General features: G+C 48.5%; 1 protein-coding gene across 4 annotated transcripts in view; it reads left to right on the forward strand.

Moving 5' to 3' along the window:
* The window catches only part of RPL12 (ribosomal protein L12), a 134,798-nt gene that overhangs the window by 69,894 nt on the left and 46,704 nt on the right, over positions 1 to 18,200 (forward strand). The gene's annotated exons all lie outside the window — the stretch shown is intronic.

Consider the following 18,200-nt stretch of genomic DNA (forward strand, 5'->3'; position numbering starts at 1 on the left):
TAAAGGAAGTGGAGCAGCCAAAAAACTTTATTCTCTGCAGGCATGCAGAAGCTAGTTGAATGATAGTCCCCATGCAAGACGATGCATTTGTTATATGTGGAAAAGGGTAATGGGACAAAAGCGCGCGAGACATCAGCGTGCAGACAGTTCGGTGCAAGACATCAGCGCGCCGTGGAAAAACTTACTTTTAAAGAGCTCTGAAGGGGGGGGCGTGGGGGGACCCTGCACTTTACTTCATACTCTTCGCGCTGCCGTTGGGGGGAAGTGGGGGTGCAACCCCCCACATTATAGAGAAAACTGAACTTTTTCCTAAAAAATTGAAAAAGTTCAGTTTTCTCTATAATGTGGGGGGTTGCACCACACAACCCCCCCCCCCCCAACAGCAGCGCGAAGAGCATGAAGTAAACTGGGGGGGTTCCCCACTCAAACCCCACATTGGAGCTCTTTAAAAGTAAGTTTTCCTGCGGCGCGCTGGTGTCTTGCGCCGAATTGTCTGAGCTCCAATGTCGGTGCGCTGATGTCTCGTGCGCGAATGACTACGAACCGTGGAAAAGTGATATATTCAATTGCTCACAGTTACTTCTATTAAAGCCATTGGATGTATTTTGACTTTACTCTTTTGATTTACTCTCGTACATGTTGTGGTTCATATGTTGCTTTTTATGACTGGGTCATTTCATGTCAAGTGGGCCAATATTGACCCTTTAACATAATGCTTATCTTTAAACCATCAATTCTCATCAAAGAAAGATCGGGTCCAAGATGAAACAGGATAGCTTCTGTAGCAAAAAAACATGCTCTTTCAAATGATATACAAAATAAAAACTAAACAGATATTTGAATCTGAAAAACAGTGAAAATAAAACCATATTTTATCCCAGGACAAGCAGGCAGGTATTCTCACTAGTGGGTGATGTCATCCGACAGAGCCCCGATACGGACGTCTCACAAGCATGTCTTGCTTGAAGAAACTCAGAAGTTTCGAGATGCCCGCACCGCGCATGCGCCAGTGCCTTCCCGCTCGATGGTCCGGGCGTGTCTCCTCAGTTCTTTTTCTTCCGCGGAGCTGAGAAGTTTACTTCAATTCTGCGCCCATTGAATCCGATTTTTTGCCTTCTGCATCGCCGCGGGTTGAGTTCTTTTTGCTCTTGCCGTGCGTTTGTTTCTTTCTTTGATTTCTTTTTAAAAAAAAAAAAAAAAATTTTCTTCCGACACCGGGTCGGCCGCGTGGCTTGGGCCCCGCGCCTTCGACCTTGCGGCGGAGCTTTTCCGGCCTATGTCCCAGCCGATAACCGGTTTTAAAAAGTGTAGCAAGTGCCAGCGCGCTATTTCGCTCACGGACCCGCATCGACGCTGCCTACAGTGTCTGGGTCCAGATCACTTTCCGAAATCGTGCCGGCCTTGCTCCACTCTGACAGCGCGAGCGTTTAAGCGCCGCTGTCTTCTGTGGGAGTCGATGTTTAAGATGGAAGCTGCGTTGGATCCTTCGGCTTCAACATCGACTGGTGCTTCGACTCTGTCTGCGAAGCCCTCTGCCTCCCCAGCTGCTTCGGGCCTTCTGAAACCGGCATCGTTCACGCCGGTTTCGGCCTCAACCTCGGCGCCGGTGCCTTCCTCCGTCTCCTCGGAACAGGTACCGACTCCTACAGTTCCACCGGTGGTGCTCAAAGTGCCGAAGGCTGGCAAGCAAAAGCACTCGGCACCGAAAGAGCGCGGAGACCGTGCGGAAGGGCCCCCTTTTGGTGCGGATCCCTCCATATCGGCTTCGTTACGGTCCATTCTGGAGGCTCAGTTTGTGGAACTCATGACCACCATGGGACCCCGGCTGATTGCCTCGATCCAGGGTGACCTCCCAGTTCCGATTCCGAGGGGCGGGCCGCCCCCTCCTCCTCCGCCGCGCCGCACGACCTCGTTGCTCGGCGAGGAGGAGCGGCGGTAGGTGTCCGGTTCCTCGAGGAAGGCCTCTTGTAGTGCCATGCCCCCCTTGGAGCCTATTTCCTCGAGGAATGCCTCCCTTAGTGACATGCCTCCCTTGGAGCCTATTCCCTCGAGGAAGGCTTCCCTTAGTGACTTGCCTCCCTTGGAGCCTATTACCCTTCCCCATGACACAGTGTGGCGTCCACCTTCGAGGCCTCCCAGTCCTGGGCATAGCAGGAAACAGGACGAGTTCTTCCGAACCCCCTATCAAGCCTGGGCGGCGTCTGGGGAGGCGCCGAATCTTCCGCCTCTCCGATCTACGGCCTCGAGTCCTATCTGCTTTTTGGAGGCTTCTGGGGATCAGTATTCTCACAGGCGGGCTCGCTCCCCATCCAGACATCGAGAGGGGCATCGATCCAGGCACTCTTCAAGGCATTCCTCTCGGCACTCGACCGTCTCTCCTCAGAAGAAATTGCCTCGTATGGGGTACTCTGCTTCGGCTGGGTCTCCTCCTCCGGGACCGGAATTCGAGGACCCCCGAAGTTTTTTACTCGCCCTGTTGTTCGCAGGCCTCGGTAGAGCCCGAGGCCTCGACTTCTTCTAGTCCTTCTCGAAGACCGGCGCTGGCGGACCAACTGTCTTTTTCCTCGTTTCTAAGACAGATGGCGGATGACCTGGACATTACCCTCGATTCTGGTTCTCGATACTCCAAGGAGTACCTCGATACCATGCACTTGCCTCATTCCCCAGTTGAGTCCTTACGCCTTCCGCTGCACAAGCTCCTCGACCAGACCTTCATGAGGTGTTTTGAGTCTCCTTACTCTATCCCTGCGGTCCCTGGGAAATTGGATGCTCGGTACCGCACGGTGCATCATAAGGGCTTCGAGGAACCCCAGCTTTCACATCAGTCCCTCCTGGTCGAATCCTCGCTCAAGCGGTCTCATCCGGCCCAGGTGTATGCTTCGGTGCCTCCGGGCCGCGAGGGCAGAACCATGGATAAGTTTGGACGACGCATTTATCAGAATTCTATGATGGCGTCCCGAGTTCTAAATTATAATTTCCACTTTGCCACCTATTTGGAATTTTTTCTTCCTGTGCTTCGGAAGTTTACGCCCTACATCGAGTCCCAGGCTCGTTTTGAGTTTGAGGAGGTGGTTGCTTCGCTGTCCCAGCTTCGTCTTCAGTTGATGCAATCTTCCTATGATGCCTTCGAGCTCTCGGCCCGGGCGGCAGCCTGCTCTGTGGCGATGCGCCGTTTAGCCTGGTTGCGGACCATTGACATGGACCCGAATCTTCAGGATCGCCTGGCGAACGTCCCGTGTGCTGGGGCGGATCTTTTTGACGAATCCATCGAGACAGTCACGAAGAAATTGTCTGATCATGAAAAGTCCTTTCAGTCCATTCTTCGGCCTAAGCCTCAGCAGTCTCGACCGCCATTAATCTATCAACGGCGTTATCAGCCGAGGCAAGCTCCGCCTGCGAGGCAACCTGTGAAGCAGCAGCCTCCTCAGAAAGCTCAGCAAAAGCCTCAGCCGTCTACTGTCCCCAAGGCTCTTCAGCCTTTTTGACTGTCTCTTCGAGGGCATAACCAGCCTCGTTCTACCTCCCCCTGTTTTTCCCATCGGGGGGCGCCTCCATCATTTTTATCATCGCTGGGAGGCGATAACCACCGACCTCTGGGTCCTTACTATCATCAAGGAGGGGTACTCTCCAATTCCATCGGGTACTTCCGGACCACCCTCCAAGAGAGTATCCTTCCAACTTGACTCAGACCGCCCTTTTTCTTCGGGAAGCTCATGCGTTGCTCCAGCTTCGAGCCGGTCCCGGGGGACCAACTCAATCGAGGGTTTTACTCCCGGTACTTCCTTGTTCCGAAGAAGATGGGCAACCTGCGACCCATTCTGGATCTCAGGGTGCTCAACAAATTCCTAGTCAAAGAGAGATTTCGCATGCTGACCCTTGCTTCTCTCTACCCCCTCCTCGAGCAGAACGACTGGTTATGCTCTCTGGATCTCAAGGAGGCCTACACTCACATACCCATTCATCCGGCCTCTCGCAAATTCCTCAGATTTCGGGTGGGACATCTGCATCTGCAGTATCGAGTGCTTCCATTCGGTCTGTCCTCGTCTCCCAGAGTCTTCACAAAGTGTCTGGTAGTGGTGACCGCTCTCCGGAACCAGGGTCTTCAGGTTTTTCCGTACCTCGACGACTGGCTCATTAAGGCCCCCTCGGCCTCAGGGGACATCTCAGCGACCCTGTCCACGATTCTGTTCCTGCAGAGTTTGGGCTTCGAGATCAACTTTCCCAAATCTCATCTACAGCCTACCAAGTCGCTCCCCTTCATCGGGGCGGTCCTGGACACCATTCGTCTCAGAGCATTCCTTCCTCTTCAGCACATGGATGCTCTTCTTCATCTCTGCCAGTCTGTGTTTTCTTGCCAGTCCATCTCAGCGAGACACATGATGGTCCTCCTGGGCCACATGGCCTCTACAGTTCATGTGACGCCGTTTGCCAGACTCCATCTCAGAATTCCTCAGTGGACCCTGGCGTCTCAATGGACTCGGGTGTCGGATCCGTTGACTCGACACATCATCGTCACTCCTGCTCTTCGGCAGTCTCTACTTTGGTGGATGACCTCTTCGAATCTATCCAGAGGTTTGCTGTTTCACACTCCTCCCCACCAGAAGGTTCTCACAACCGATTCCTCGACCTATGCCTGGGGAGCGCATCTGGATGGTCTTCGCACTCAGGGATTCTGGACCAGTGCGGACCGACTCCATCAAATCAATCTTCTGGAGCTCAGAGTCATCTTCAATGCTCTTCAAGCTTTTCAACATCTGCTTCGCGATATGGTGGTCCTCATTCGCACAGACAATCAGGTCGCCATGTATTATGTCAACAAGCAGGGGGGCACGGGCTCGGCCTCCCTCTGCCAGGAAGCTCTCAGAGTCTGGGATTGGGCGGTTCGCCACAACACCTTCCTCAAAGCTGTCTACATTCAGGGGAAGGACAATGTCTTGGCGGACAACTTGAGTCGTCTACTCCAGCCTCACGAATGGACACTCCATTCCACACCCCTTCATCAGGTCTTTGCTCAGTGGGGGACGCCTCAGATAGACCTCTTCGCGGCTCCCCACAACTTCAAGCTGCCTCAATTTTGCTCCAGGATCTACACTCCTCATCGCCTTGAGGCAGATGCTTTTCTGCTGGATTGGGGGAATCGCTTTCTGTATGCGTTTTCTCCATTTCCTCTCATTCAAAAGACTCTGGTCAAGCTGATGTCCGACCATGCCACCATGATTCTGATAGCTCCTCGGTGGCCCCGACAGCCTTGGTTCTCCCTTCTACTTCAACTCAGCAGCAGGGAGCCATTCTTCCTTCCAGTGTTTCCTTCACTGCTTACTCAGCATCAGGGATCTCTACTTCATCCCAACCTGCAATCTCTCCACCTGACAGCTTGGTTCCTCTCAACGTAACTCCTCACCAGTTTTCCCAGGCGGTGAGGGATGTTTTGGAGGCTTCCAGGAAGCCTGCTACTCGTCAATGCTACTCCCAAAAATGGACTAGATTCTCTTCCTGGTGTATTTCCAATTCTAAGGAGCCTCAGCGAGCCTCCCTATCGTCTGTGTTGGACTATCTTCTACACCTGTCTCTGTCTGGTCTCAAGTCGACATCTATACGAGTCCACCTGAGTGCTATTGCGGCTTTCCATCAGCCTCTCCAAGGGAAACCTCTCTCTGCTCATCCTGTGGTTTCCAGATTTATGAAGGGACTTTTTCATGTCAATCCTCCTCTCAAACCGCCTCCAGTGGTTTAGGATCTCAATGTTGTCCTTTCTCAGCTTATGAAACCTCCTTTTGAGCTTCTGAGAAAGGCTCCACTAAAGATTCTCACTTGGAAAGTGGTTTTTCTGGTGGCCCTCACATCTGCTCGCAGGGTCAGTGAGCTTCAGGCCTTGGTGGCGGACCCACCTTTCACAGTATTCCATCATGACAAGGTGGTCCTCCGCACTCATCCAAAATTCCTACCTAAAGTGGTCTCTGAATTTCATCTCAACCAATCCATTGTGCTTCCAGTGTTTTTTCCAAAGCCTCATTCTCATCCTGGAGAATCAGCTCTTCACACTCTGGACTGTAAACGTGCTTTGGCTTTCTACTTGGATCGCACCAAACCACACAGAACTGCTCCTCAACTATTCGTCTCCTTTGATCCTAACAAGTTGGGACGACCTGTATCAAAGCGCACCATCTCCAACTGGATGGCAACTTGTATCTCTTTCTGCTATGCCCAGGCTGGATTACCCCTTCCCTGTAAGGTCACAGCCCATAAGGTCAGAGCAATGGCAGCCTCTGTAGCCTTCCTCAGATCGACACCGATTGAGATTTGTAAGGCTGCCACTTGGTCCTCGGTTCATACATTCACCTCTCATTATTGTCTGGATACTTTCTCCAGAAGGGATGGACAGTTTGGCCAAACAGTGTTACAAAATTTATTCTCCTAAGTTGCCAACTCTCCCACCATCCCATTGAGGTTAGCTTGGAGGTCACCCACTAGTGAGAATACCTGCCTGCTTGTCCTGGGATAAAGCAATGTTACTTACCGTAACAGTTGTTATCCAGGGACAGCAGGCAGCTATTCTCACGTCCCACCCACTTCCCCTGGGTTGGCTTCTCTGCTAGCTACCTGAACTGAGGAGACACGCCCGGACCATCGGGCGGGAAGGCACTGGCGCATGCGCGGTGCGGGCATCTTGAAACTTCTGAGTTTCTTCAAGCAAGACATGCTTGTGAGACGTCCGTATCGGGGCTCTGTCGGATGACATCACCCACTAGTGAGAATAGCTGCCTGCTGTTCCTGGATAACAACTGTTACGGTAAGTAACATTGCTTTTGGGATAGTCATATCTTCAGCTTCACTTGACTGTAAAAGCTCATATTGCAAATCTTGGAAGTGCCTCATGGTACATGTCTGCTGGTAAAGTTGTACCCTCAGCACCTACCAGCAGCAGTATGGAGCCAAACTTTGCCAAAAATTTTCGTTTGTGAATTTTTTTGCTTACTTTGCTGACCTGTAGAAATGGAAACACGTTCGCAAGAGATTTCAAACTTGGCACAGAAACTTGCCCCAAGGTGTACCAAACTGCAAAATTTCAGACTCCCAGGTAGTTTCCTTCTGCCGTGGTGCTTAAGCAAAGTTGGCGTTTTAGGTTACACGAGGCATGGGAGTGTATCGATTGTTTTTGTTCAACCACCACTAGCTCCTGACCAAATTGAGACAGATCCCAAAAATTTGCAGTTTCATTTGAGACCCTAGACAACGCCCCTGTAAAATTTGGTTGGATTTCAAGGGGGTCGAGTGTGGGTTCCTGGTCCACTTGACATGGAATTACCCTTGAGGGCTTTAAAGCAGTGGTGTGCTATCAACCAGGTGGAGCCAGGTCAAGCCCCTCCTTTTCAGTCATTCTGACTTTCCTTCTGCCGGGACTAGTGAAAGACCTGTCTGTGGTTTCTCTTAAAGTGTAGGTGACTGGGCTCTCTTGCTTCCTTATTCATTATTGTAGGTCTTTGCTTATAGTTCATCCTGATGTGATCAGATTCTTCTGGGGAGCTGTCGTGTTGAGGCCTCCTCTGCGATGCCCCTTTCCAACTTGGAACCTTAACATTTTAGGGTTGAGGCCTCTTCTGCGATGCCCCTTTCCAACCTGGAACCTTAACTGTTCTGAAGGATCTCGCTAAGGTTCCATACGAGTCCCTTGAGGATGCTTCTCTATTGGACCTTACAGTTAAGACTGTTTCTTATTGCGAATCTCAGAGCTGCAGGTTCTTTCCTGTAGATAACCTTTCCTCAGAATCACGGATGAGTGCATCATTCTCCATGCTGTTCCCTCCTTTCTTCCAAAGGTGGTGTTGGTTTTCCATATGAACCAGGAGATTTGTCTTCCTGCTTTTCAATCCACAGGGTCTGCCAAAAAAGATAGTTCTGAAGAAGTTGTATGTCAGTAGGACTTTGCTCCTGTACAAGGAAAGGATGATGACTTTCCCTTTTTGACCATCTGTTTGTGCTTACCTGCCACTCCCAGCTTGGCAGGCCCGCATCTAAGGCCTTTATTGCTAGATTGATTTGCATGGCGATCTCTTCGGCATACATTGTCTTCGGCAATCGGCCATGAGTCTCTCTCAAGGCACGCTCAACTAGGAGCATCACCTCTTCATGGGCAGAATCTCGGGCAGTTCCTCCTGCAGAGATCTGTCAGCTACTTGGTCTACTCTTCTTCATACCTTATCCAGATTTTACAGAGTGGATGTAGCAGCTTAGGAGGACACCGCTTGTGGGTGCTCAGTCTTGCAGCAGACTCTTCTGTCCCTCCCTAGACATCAGCCATTGCTTTGGTACAGAATGCAGAGTAGATATAACTGAATGAAAGATTAGGTTCTTACCTGGGAAATCTTCCTTCAGTTAACAGACTATGGATTCTGTATGGCCTGCCTCAGTGTCGCCTGCTTTCTACCTCAGATATTTGTATTCCAAACCTGGAGTTCTCTCCTGTCAGCCAGATGGCTACTTGCCAAGAAACGCAGTATGTATATTGGTATTCCTCAGCCTCAGACTCCCTTAATGTTAGTGCCAATTGCACACAGCATGCTGTTTCTCTGGTTGTATTTCAGTTGTAATGATGTTTTCTTCTAATTGTTTTCTAAGTTGCAGAACGGATCAGAATTGCTTGTTCTTGTTCAATTCCACTTTATTCTGAGACCAGTGGGTTATTTCAGCCTACCTGCCAGGACTTTGTAGAAAGCCTCAAACTTTAGAGACTTAAGCCCCTCCCCCTCATACCTCATCACTCTGACTGTGAGAGATCACAGGCCTTTGGGAAACATCTGTTTCTGGAGGGTTTCCTGCTTGTCTGGACAGTCTGCACATCAGATTGGGGCTCAGGGACCGTTCCCTTGGAAGCTAGCTCACCCCTGGTTTGTCTGCTAATGGGTCAAGCGCAGGCTGTGTGGTTCCATGGAGGCGCACCTGGGATCGGAGCCGGACTCCGTTCCTCCACCGGGGGTGCTGCACAGCGTAACCGAGGGTGGCGGAGGTGACCGGCTGTACAAGTCAGGCCGGTGGGGAAGTCAGAAGATTCAAAGTTCAGATTTCCAGCGAATTGACCCTTTATGCTATTTTAGCTCCATCTGCAGTGTTTTCCTGTCGGCACATAGAAACATGATGGCAGATAAAGGCCAAATGGCCCAACCAGTCTGCCCATCCAAAGTAACCATTATCTCTTCCTCTCTAAGCGATCCCATGTGCCTTTGAGGCTTTTTGTTTTCCCCTACCTAATGTCCTTCTCCCTATATGTTTTCTTTACTATTCATAACTTGTATTTCTAATCCTCCTTCCCTCGAACCTATTGTCCTGTCTTGCAAGTCATATTTATATAATCTTGTCTCCCTTTGATTATGTAATTTATATTTTTATTTCCTGTACATCGCTTAGAAATTGTTATAAGCGATTAATCAAATACTCAATAAACTTGAAACTTCTATATCCACCACCTCTTCTGGGAGAAAGTTCCACGCATCTACCATTCTTTCTGTTAAAAAGTATTTCTTTAGATTACGGTACTCCTCTTATCGTTATCCTTTCATTCCAGAGTTTCCTTTCAAATGAAAGAGACTAAACTCTTGCGCACTTAGTTATTTAAACATCTCTCTCATAGCTCCCCTCTCCTGCCTTTCCTCCAAAGTATATAGATTGAGATCTTTAAGTCTGTCCCCATACGCCTTATAATAAAGACCACGCACCATTTTAGTAGCCTTCCTCTGGACCAACTCCATCCTTTTTTATTTCTCTTTGAAGATGTGGCTTCCAGAATATTCTAAATGAGGTCTCACCAAAGTCTTATTTACAGGAGCATCAATACCTCCTTTTTCCTTTCCCTATATATCCTAGTATCCTTCTAGCTTTCGCCTTCACCTTTTCAACCTGTTTGACCATCTTAAGATCATCACAATCACACCCAAGTCTCGCTCTTCTGTCATGCACATAAGTTCTGCGCTCACCACATGGCCATGCCCCCGTTTTTAGTCTTTTAAGAGGCTGCTGCTTTTGTTTCTTATTGTAACCCTATTTTCTGTGACAAGATTGTATGCTTGTATAAATTTGAAAAATCTTAAAAATTAAAATAATTTAAAAAAGCTGCTGCTGGGGATCACCCTTCAAGACAACTGATGGTAGGTAGCAGGAAAGTTGGGGACCCCCCCCCCCCAAAAAAAAAAAAAACCCAGCAAAAATAAACACAAGCTCATGCGCAGCCCAACTACATGAAAAGCAAGATGGTCTGTGCATGCGTCTGGATCGCACATTAGCGATCTGTGTTGGCGGATGGGGGCATTCCTCCAATCACCCCCCATTAAAATACTATTGCTTGCAGAATCCATTGGACCTGCCCAGATCGGTCATGATCAGGCAGGTTAGTAAATCTAGCCCTTTGTCACTTGACAGTTTATTGTAAGCCCAGGGTCCAATTTAACTCCCAAAATTGTCATTGATTCCTTCACTTGCAATACCTCTTCTATAACTTTTTAGTTCTTTTGACCATAACCTCTTTTGACCAACATAACCTCTGTCTTCTCTACATTCAATCTCGGACCTTGCCTTTCCATCCACTCAGTAATTTCACTCAGAATTACTCATCTGTTTCTCTAGCTCATCTCTCCATACACCCACTGGGAAGAAAAAAATATCGTCCACATATATTTGATATTCGACCTCTAATGATTGAAACTTGACCTATTGAAGCCATATAGATGTTAAATAACAATGTGGAAAGCACTGATCCTTGTGGAACTCCACTTTTAACTGGGAATTTACTTGAGATCTGTCAAGTACGAGGTGAACCATTTAAGGACAGTATCACCCATCCCTAAATCTTTTAATCTTAACAATAATTTCTGAAGATCTACTGAGTCAGAGGTTCCTGATATATCTAAAGATATTAAACAAAGTTACATGTTGATCCAAACCCATTCGGAAGGTATCTTAACAGTGAAGTCAGTAATAATTTTATAAAATTCCAGAGGGGAGGAAAAAGCCTCAGATCCCCTCCCACACCAACCTTAATTGAGAAAAGTATATCATTGATTAATCACTGGATCAGTGTTTAAATCGTGTACCAATTTGGCTTTTGTTACTGCTCTCTGCATTGCACAAGGCTTTTTTTGATGATGAGGTAACTTACCCCAGTTTGAAAATTCTCTCACTTTTCTCAATTAAGGTTGGTGTGGGAAGGGTTCTGAGGCTTTTTCTTCCCCTCTGGTTTTTTATACATCTTTAAGCATTTGCACTGCCAGAGATGGTTGTAACATTTTGCTACATGATGCTCTAGTTCAGAGGTATCCAACCTGCGGCCCTGGTCGAGGTGTTTTTCTCTGCTGTCCCCGGGTGTTTACCATCTTGCTGGCTCCCTCCTCTGTCTTGCTGCAGCATTTGCTTGTTTGTACAACCCAGAAACATTTTTTTGGCCAATGCGGCCCAGGGAACCCAAAAGGTTGGACACCCCTGCTCTAGTTAATATAGCTAAGGACAGGGGTCTCAAAGTCCCTCCTTGAGGGCTACAATCCAGTCGGGTTTTCCGGATTTCCCCAATGAATATGCATGAAATCTATGTGCAGCACTGCTTTCAATGCATATTCATTGGAGAAAACCTGACTGGATTGCGGCCTTCAAGGAGGGACTTTGAGATCCCTGGCTAAGGAGTATGTTATTTGATATAAGGGAGTTATACATTTAGATTGATTCCTTGTATGACATTTTGAAAGACTTTGCTAAGTTTTCCACCTATTCTGTTTCGGCTTGCATGATGTTTTGGATCCAGCGGTCTGGCGATTCTTGTAAAGCAACTGTGAGCCAATTGCCATTGAAGGGACAGCTGCTGTTCAGCCAGTGTGTGGTGCCCTTAAGGCCAGTGTACAGGACTGAAGGCCCAAGTCGCTGTTTGTGAATAGATCCCGCCCTTCCAGGGGTTCAGTGTATCCTAAATTTCGTCCTTTCAGGCGCTCTTGTCCTTACTTGGAATCGTCCAAGGGATAATGATCCTGCCAGACCATGCTTCATCAGGTCTTGACTTCAGCTATCCCTGGGGAGGTGTCCAGTAGCTTCTGCAAAAGAAACGGTTCTAATGCCAGGCCGGTGTCTCCTCCCCCATGCATTGGGACATTTAGAACATAGAAAAAGACGGCAGATAAGGGCCGCGGCCCATCTAGTCTGCCCACCCCAATGACCCTCCCCTATTTAACTCTGTGCAGAGATCCCACGTGACGATCCCATTTCTTCTTAAAATCAGGCACGCTGCTTGCCTCGACCACCTGAAGTGGAAGTCTGTTCCAGCGATCAACCACTCTTTCGGTGAAAAAGTATTTCCTGGTGTCGCCGTGCAACTTCCCCCCCCCTAATTTTCCATGGATGTCCTCTTGTCGCCGTCGGACCTTTGAAAAAAAAGAAATCCTCTTCTACCTCGATACGGCCCGTGAGGTACTTGAACGTCTCGATCATATCTCCCCTCTCTCTGCGTTCCTCGAGTGAGTATAGCCACAGTTTATCCAGCCGTTCCTTGTACGGGAGATCCTTGAGTCCCGAGACCATCCGGGTGGCCATTCGCTGGACTGACTCAAGCCTCAGTACATCCTTGCGGTAATGAGGCCTCCAGAATTGCACACAATATTCCAGATGGGGCCTCACCATGGATCTATACAACGGCATAATGACTTCAGGCTTACGGCTGACGAAACTCCTACTTATACATCCTATGATCTGCCTAGCCCTGGATGAAGCCCGCTCCACTTGATTGGCAGTCTTCATGTCTTCACTGATGATCACCCCTAAGTCCCGTTCTGCAACAGTCCTTGCTAGGATCTCGCCATTTAGGGTGTAAGTCTCGCATGGATTTTGACTGCCGAGGTGCATGACTTTGCATTTCTTGGCATTGAAACTCAGTTGCCAGGTCCTTGACCATTGCTCCAATAGGAGTAGGTCGTGTTTCATATTATTCGTTGTGCTCTTGCTTGTTATATTACATAGTTTGGCGTCATCGGCGAATAACGTTATTTTACCGCGAAGCCCCTCAGCCAAGTCCCTTATAAAGATATTGAAAAGGATCGGGCCCAAGACCGAGCCCTGTGGCAATCTGCTGATCACTGCCGTCGTTACGGAAGGGGTGCCGTTCACCACCACCCTCTGAAGCTTACCACTAAGCCAGTCCCCAACCCATTTTGTCAAAGTGTCACCTAATCCTATAGCACTCATTTTGCACAACAACCTGCGGTGTGGGACACTATCAGATGCTTTGCTGAAGTCCAAGTATACAATGTCCAAGGACTCTCCAACATCGAGCTTATCCGTCACCTAGTCAAAGAATCTGATCAAGTTGGATTGGCAGGATTTCCCCTTGGTAAATCCATGTTGACGGGGATCCCGTAGATACTCCTCATCCAGGATCTTATCTAATTGGTGTTTGATTAGGGTTTCCATTAGTTTGCTCACTATAGATGTGAGACTCACTGGTCTGTAGTTCTCAGCCTCTGTCCTGCAACCTTTTTTGTGGAGTGGAATGACGTTAGCCGTTTTCCAGTCCAACGGGACTCTACCTGTACTAAGGGAGAGATTGAAGAGTGTGGATAGTGGTTCCGCCAGGATGTCCCTTAACTCCCTGAGCACCCTGGGGTGTAGGTTGTCTGGCCCCATTGCTTTGTTAACCTTGAGTTTAGACAGCTCACAGTAGACACTGCTTGTTGTAAATATGAAATTACTAAACGGGTCTCCTGAGCCATTCTTTTTCTGCAGCTGAGGGCCGGAACCCAGCGCCTCGCGGGTGAAGACCGAGCAGAAATATTCGTTTAACAATTCAGCCTTTTCTGAGTCTGCTTCTACATAGTTCCCGTCTGGTTTCCTTAGGCGTAATATCCCGCTTGTGCTACGGTTTCTGTCGCTAATATACCTGAAGAAGGATTTATCGCCCTTCTTGATGTTCTTTGCTAAAGTTTCCTCCATTCGGAATTTGGCCTCTCTAACCGCTGTTTTGACAGCTTTTGCCCTAGCCAAATAGACTTCTCTAGAGTCCTGAGATCCTGTATGTTTGTAGGAGATGAACGCTTTTTTCTTCTCTTTTATGAGGTCCGAGATCTCCGCAGAGAACCATTGTGGCTTATTGTTCCTACGCCGTTTACTCACTGATTTTATATAGCGATTGGTCGCCTCCTGAATGATAGCTTTCAGAGATGACCACGATTCCTCTACGTTATCTGGTCCTGCTCGGTTTTGTAGTGCTTGATTGATGAAATCCCCCATACCCTCAAAGTTGGCGTTCTTGAAGCTAAGGACCCTGGTTAATGTGTTAGTTTTGGCGAAACCCTTCCTGAGTTTGAATCATATCATGTTGTGGTCGCTGGAGGCCAACTTGTCGCCCACTGAGACCTATGACAATTTCGCCTGTTTCCTTGTTGGCTCCAATACCAGTTGCCTCAGTTTAGCTCCCTTCATAGAGTTCAATAGTCTCCTGCTGCTGCTGGATGCATTTGGCCTTTTTGGCGGAATGGCAGGCCATTACTTCTGACTGCTGGGTCCTGGAGGTTATCGGGGATGGCTACAAACTGGAGTTTCACTGTCCTGACAGAATATTTTCTGAACTGACCTTCGGGCTGCTCTGAGAAGGTGTTTCAGGTACAGTCAACAGACTTCTGGATATTGCGGGCGTAGAACCTGTACCAGAGTGAGGCTTAGGCTTTGGGAGATACTCAATATCAAAGGAAGGATCTGCCGATTTGAGACCCAGTTCTGGACCTCAAGGTGGTCAATGCAGCGCTCGCTTTCACATGGAGACGGTGTGCTCAGTGATAGCGTTGGTAGTGTCGGGGGAGTTTCTTGCCTCCCTGGATCTGAGGAAGGATCCACTGATTGGAGACCCAGTTCTGGACCTTAGGGTGGTTAATGCAGTGCTGAAAGTGCCTCGCATCCACATGGAGACAGTGTGCTCAGTGATAGCGTTGGTGGTGTCGGGGGAGTTTCTAGCCTCCCTGGATCTGACAAAGGTGTATCTCCACATTCCCATTTTCCCAGACCACCAGAAGTATCTGCGGTTCCATGTCTTGGGTCAACATTTCCAGTTTTTGGCGATGCCCTTTGGATTAGCAATGGCACCCAGAACCTTCACCAAAGTGATGGTGGTGGTCCATCTTCGCACCCTGGGTGTCCTGGTTCATCCGTATCTGGGCAGTTGATCAGAGCTCCCTCACTATCCGTGGGGCATCAGCCTTTTCATTAGGTGGTACATCTGTTGCAGTGCTTGGCCTGGGTGATCAACTTCAGGAAGAGTCTCCTCGAGCCGATGCAGGATTTAGAATGCTTGGTAGTTAGATTTCACACAGGACAGAACAAAGTGTTCCTGCCTGTTTCCCATCAGGAGAAGCTTTGATAACTTATCAGAGACCTGGTCACTCCGGTCCTGATAGCATGGCAGTACTTCCAAGATCTGGAATCCATGGTGTCTACGATCGATGTGGTCCCTTGGGCCAAAGCCCATCTATGTCCACTGCAGGATGCTCTGCTTTTGCGCTGGAATCCCCAGCGGAACCCGTTACATGCACCTCTACCCTGGATGACTGTGGCACGGAACAGTCTTTCATGGTGGTTGTGACCCCTCCAGATCTCAGAATGGATCTATCTGCGGATGCGAGTCTCAAAAGGCTGGGGAGCGGTGTGTATGATTGTCCCTGTTCAGGATCAGTGGGAGCCCTCAGGACACAAGTGGTCCCTCACTCGCCTGGAGCTTCGGGAGTTCGCCTAGCTCTTAATCACTTCAAGGATCATCTCTGTCATTCAGCCATTTGTGTCTTTTCATACAATGTCATGGCAGTGGCTTACATCAGTTGGAAGGGGGGTATGAGGAGTTCCTCCCCTGAGGTTCAGCTTCTCTTCTCGTGGGCAGAGAGACAACTCGTGGCGCTGTCAGCAGTGCACGTGGCTAGAGTGGTCAACATTCAAGTATATTTTCTTAGTCCGACACTGGACCCCAGAGAGTGGTCACTGTTCCAAAGAGCATTTGAGTGCAAAGTAGATCAGTTGGGGTGCCCCACGTTCAATGTATGGTGACTGCTGCCAGCAAGACGGTTGATCGATTCTTCAGTCATCATTGCAAGGCAGACATTGAAAGCCTGGACGCTCTGGTTCAGCCCTGGCCTTAGGAAGGTGTCTGTTCATTGGATAGCAGTTCATGAGGGTCCAGCGATTCTTGTTGCACCCGATTGGCTGAAGCAGTTGTGGTATGCCGACTTGGTTCTGCTCTAACAGGATTGGGAGAGCTCTGGCTACCTTGTCATATTCGCCTTCTTATTCAAGGTTCAATTGTGATGCAGGATCCAGATCGCTTTAATGTCTTTCCTAGGTAATATGTTGTATTTTTACTACTAATATTTTGTATTTTGCTGATTGTCCAGTTTCTCTTTTGTGTAAACCGCCAAGAATTCCTCTGATTGTGGTGGTATAGAAGAATAAAGTTATGTTATATTATGTTACAGTATGGCTCTTGAGCACGCAGTCTTAATTAGCTGGGGCTAATCTTCGGCTGTGACTGTCGGGTTGCTTCACAGCAAAAGGAAGTTCACAGTGGCGGCCTATGAGAAGGCTTGGCGGTGTTTCCAGACTTGGTGCACCCTGAGACAGGTGGACCTGACCCTCCGTTCAATTCCTTGGATCCTGAAGTCTCTGCAGGATGGCCTGAAAAAGGGCTTTAGTGGTAGCTTCGCCCCAGGTACAGATTGCCGGTCTTTTGTGTATGGGCCCTCCTTTGCGGGGCTCATTGGCAGCTCATTTTCTACACAGCACTCTGCAACTTAGGCCTCCCTTGCGCCTACCCTGTCTGACCTGGAACCTTAATCTGGTCCTTAACTATCTTGCTCATCCTCTGTATGAGCTTCTGGAGCAGGTGTCTCTGGATCTCAGGATCAAGACAGTCTTCCTGGTGGCTATTACCTCAGCCCATAAGGTTTGGGGGCTTCAGGCCCTCTCCTGCTGGGATCCTTTTCTGTGTATTATATATTCTGCTGTGATCCTGCGTACTGTTTGTTCCTTTTCTTTCTAAAGTGGTCTCCATTTTCCATATGAATTAGGAAATCCAATTTCCTGCTTTTGCTTCCTCTGGTTTGAGGATGCAGGACTGGGTGTTGCGGTTCTTGGATGTGCGCAGGATTTTGTTGCATTATCTGGAAGTTACCAACGAGTGTCGCCTTTCTGACCACCTGTTTGCTCTGGCAGGTCCTGCCCGCAAAGGTAGGCTGACATCTAAGGTCTCCACTTATATAGGTGGATTCAGATGGCCATTTCTGCGGCTTATGTGACAGCTGAGAAGAAGTCTTCCCCCCTTGCGTGCAGACTCATTCTACCAGAGATGTTTAGTCCTCTTGGGCAGAGTCGTCTGCTATTTGTCTGGACTAGATTTGCAGGGCTGCTACGTGGTCTTCCTTGCGTACATTCACAAAGTTTTAAAGAATCGATATGTTGGCCAAGCAGGATGCTGCTTCTGGTGCCTCTGTTTTGACAGCAGGCTCATCTGTTACATCCCATGGGCAGTGGGACTTCTCTGTTACGTCCCAGTAGTCCCGGAATAAAGTGGGATTGTACAAAATGAAAGATTAGGTTCTTACCTTCGCTAATCTTCTTTCTTGTAAATCTACATTTTATTCCAGGAAACTGCCCTATTCCTTGCTGATTTGCCGATCGTCTGCTTTTACAAGTACTGGTAAGCTGGTTTTCTGACTAGGCTTTATAAGAGTGCCATCAGAATGGGTTTAGCATTTAGATTGGGAGGGGTCCCTGGTTCAGGCGACCCCTTTTGACATTGCAGGCTGACTCTCCCTGTAGCACTGTGTTGTCATTCAGGTTTCTAATATTTCATAACCTGTTCTCTCTTTTTTCATTTTTGCTGTTTTGCATTTGCTATAAAGAGAATTAATTTAATTGCCAGGGCGTTTCCCCGTTCCCCTCTCTCTTTTTGTTATCCTCTACAGGTGTTCCTGACTGCGTTAAGACTGAGTGAGGAACTGAGGCTCTGTCACAGTGATGATATATGAGGGTGAGGGAGTTTGAGGTTTCCTACAAAGTCCTGGCAGGTAGACAGAAATAACTCACTGGTCCTGGAATAAAGTGTGGATTAACAAGAAAGAAGATTATCAAAGTAGGAACTTAATCTTTCGTTGTAGCAGGGTGTTTCCCCATTCTCCTCCTCTTTTGTTCTTTGTTCCAAA

This window comes from Geotrypetes seraphini, chromosome 10 (genome assembly GCF_902459505.1).
Source record: "Geotrypetes seraphini chromosome 10, aGeoSer1.1, whole genome shotgun sequence".
In the NCBI taxonomy this organism is placed as follows: Eukaryota; Metazoa; Chordata; class Amphibia; order Gymnophiona; family Dermophiidae; genus Geotrypetes; species Geotrypetes seraphini.